This window comes from Tarenaya hassleriana, unplaced genomic scaffold (genome assembly GCF_000463585.1).
Source record: "Tarenaya hassleriana unplaced genomic scaffold, ASM46358v1 Cleome48, whole genome shotgun sequence".
NCBI classification, from domain to species: Eukaryota; Viridiplantae; Streptophyta; class Magnoliopsida; order Brassicales; family Cleomaceae; genus Tarenaya; species Tarenaya hassleriana.
In genome coordinates, this window is record NW_010967498.1 from 257,780 (window position 1) to 260,913 (window position 3,134).

The window sequence follows — 3,134 nt, forward strand, 5'->3', positions numbered from 1 at the left end:
TCCCCCACAGATCGAGACCGTCGGTTGGCTGAGGCGACCCGACTCTTCTCTGCTGCATCATCTGAGTCCCAGTGAGCCAGGAGAAGGCTCCAAACCCCATCGCTCATCCACAATGGCTTGTTTCGACTTTGACCCGACCGATAGATCGCATCCCGGAGTCGGTTAGCCAGTACTTCCTTCCAACCGGTATAAACCATGTCGTGGTGGCGCTCCTCCCAATAAAAAGCTTGCTGCAATAAAAAAAAATTGATGTTAATAAAACAATAAATGAAATTAAAAGAATAGTTTGAATTTGAAAACTTACCGCAAATGCACAAAACCAACGCTCCAGAGTCGCTGGAGGGACACGAGTGATACTGAGCCAAGGACCCTGAAAATCACTCTGGAAGATGCTTACAATTGTCTTCCGTATCTGGGACTGACGACCGAACCTATGCGAGTATATAAATATACTTAGTTATATAACTGTAAACGTTAATATAAAATTTAGAAATGAATTGTTACAATGTTCCTTACCATAAAGTACCGTTGGTTAGCTCTGGGCTAAGGTGCGGTCTCGTCGTACGACGATCCTCGGATGCAAGGATTTCTCGGAGTGATACTGATGAATCACGCGAACAACCTTCATGTGAAGGTTGCTGTGTGGATTGACCCGTGAAAGGTTGATCCAAACGAGGTGTGGTAAATTGGAGGCTGCTGAGAAGTAGGGGTAGAAGGACTAGAAACACCGGATCCTCGTCCGCGAGATCGGACTCCGCTACCCGATCTACTCCCGGAACGTGACTGACTCATCTACATATAGAAATTCTAAACCCTTTAAACCTTAAATCGTATAAAAGAGAATTGAAACACTATTCTGAAACTCTAAAAATGTAACCCTAAACCCCAAACAAAACCCTAAACCCCAAACGAAACCCTAAACCCCAAATGAAACCATAATCCCTAAATTGATAATTGGAACCCTATTACCGAATCTAAACCCTAAACCGTAAACCCTAAACCCTAAAATCAGAAACCCTAAACCCCAAACAAAACCCTAAACCCCAAACGAAACCCTAAACCCCAAATGAAACCATAATCCCTAAATTGATAATTTGAACCCTAATACCGAATTTAAACCATAATACCGTAACCCTAAACCCTAAAATCAGAAATCCTAAACCCCAAACAAAACCCTAAACCCCAAACGAAACCCTAAACCCCAAATGAAACCATAATCAATCAATTGGTAATTAGAACCCTAATACCGAATTTAAACCATAATACCGTAACACTAAACCCTAAAATCAGAAACCCTAAACCGCAAACAAAACCCTAAACCCCAAACGAAACCCTAAACCCCAAATGAAACCATAATCAATCAATTGGTAATTGGAACCCTAATACCGAATTTAAACCATAATACCGAAACCCTAAATCAGAAACCCTAAATCCCAAACGAAACCCTAAACCCCAAACGAAACCCTAAATCTAAAACCCTAAATCTGAAATCCTAAACCCCAAATGAATCCAAAATCCCATCGAAACAATCCAAAACATCGCGAAATCACTCCATAATTCGCCGAAAATCATCTAGAAAATCCGAAAATTTTCGGATCTTAGAATTTTCGCACAAATCTCATCGAAACCCTAAACCCAAGCTTCAGCGAATCATCACCAAGGGAGAGAAGGAAAGAGGAAAGACTTACCTCGCACGGCGTCGGATAGGTTGGCTTGGACGGTGGGTGGCCGGAAATCGCACCGATTACCGGAAATCGTAGGAGAATCTGTTTTCGCGTCGAGGCGGAGAAGAAAGAAGAGGAATCCCGATATGTATTACACATTGCGACGAAACTTAACCATCGGAAACCGTCGCTAATGTTTGAACACGTGGCCATTAGCGACGGAGTATCTTATTTAACGACGGAATATATCCGTCGCACCTGGATTTTAAAATTTTCAAAAAATTTGCGAAAATTTCAGACGGAAAAATACCGACGGATATCGACGGATAATATCCGTCGCAAAATAGAAAAATAATAAAAAAAAAATTAAAATAAAAATACACACATTGCATAATTAATCAAATGAATCATACGATGATGTTTCCGTTGTTTCGGGATTGGTGTCTTCACTGCTATCGCCTTCTTCATCGAGGTTTCCAATTTCTAGTTTTTCAACTATCCCTTGTTCCACTACTAGACTCTCCACATCAATTGTTTCCGTGACAGCTATAACTGTGTGTTCTTCCTGTAGCGGGCTTTGTTCCACTGATCCGTCATATGTAATGGTCCCTCTTGGATTAATCTTGATAACGGCCTTCCAATCAATGTCACTTCTTCGCGTTTTATCTCTTGGATAAGGGATAAAACATACCTGATCTGCTTGGGATGCCAGTATAAAAGGGTCGTATTTTCTATATCGACGGGAGTAACAAATATCAGTGATCCCTGATTTGTTGATCCGTATTCCGCGTCCCGGCGTCGGATCAAACCAGTCACATCTGAAAATCATCACTTTGAGTCCAATATGACCCGGATATTGTACTTGGAAAATTTGCTGAAGAATGCCATGGAAATCTGGTTCATCATCCGAAGCACAGTAACTCGAGCCTTTCACACATATACCATAATTTGCCGTCGAACGATGTTGCCCATGTTCATATGTATGAAATAAATATCCTCTCGTAGAGAACATTGGCCAACATTTGACCAGCCGAATGGGACCTTGAACTAACTCGTGTAACCACAATGGATGATCTTCTTGCGATGATTCAATCTGTAAAAAACAATTGACCAACAATTTGGCATGTGATTAGTGTTATTCCCTATGCGATATTATTTAATTTACTTATTCGATTTACGTACAAATTCTTTTAACCAGGTTGCGAATCCGTTCTCTTTAATCTGGCTTAATTGATCATCATTCACATCACCGTACGTATTGAATACCTGATCATCAAAAATCCTACAAAAAACCACAAGACAAATTATATAAGTTTAACTGACCATTCAATTAAAAAATAAATACGTATATACGCACCTTTCGAACGGTAGAACTTCTTCACAATTCAACAAAACATACGTGTGGACCACATGGTAATCTTTGTCCGATAAATGTGCATCGAATTCTCGACCACCACATCGTCCTTTTCT

The 3,134-nt window shown here is 40.5% G+C and overlaps 1 long non-coding RNA gene across 1 annotated transcript; it reads right to left on the bottom strand.

Moving 5' to 3' along the window:
- Nucleotides 1–2,220: 2,220 nt before the first annotated feature.
- On the bottom strand, nucleotides 2,221–3,106 carry LOC104825631. The gene is made up of 3 exons (XR_773650.1): nucleotides 3,022–3,106; nucleotides 2,847–2,946; nucleotides 2,221–2,757 (listed from the first exon to the last, which is right to left on the bottom strand). It is a non-coding gene; the product is annotated as an uncharacterized LOC104825631 (long non-coding RNA).
- Between the last annotated feature and the right edge of the window lie 28 nt (nucleotides 3,107–3,134).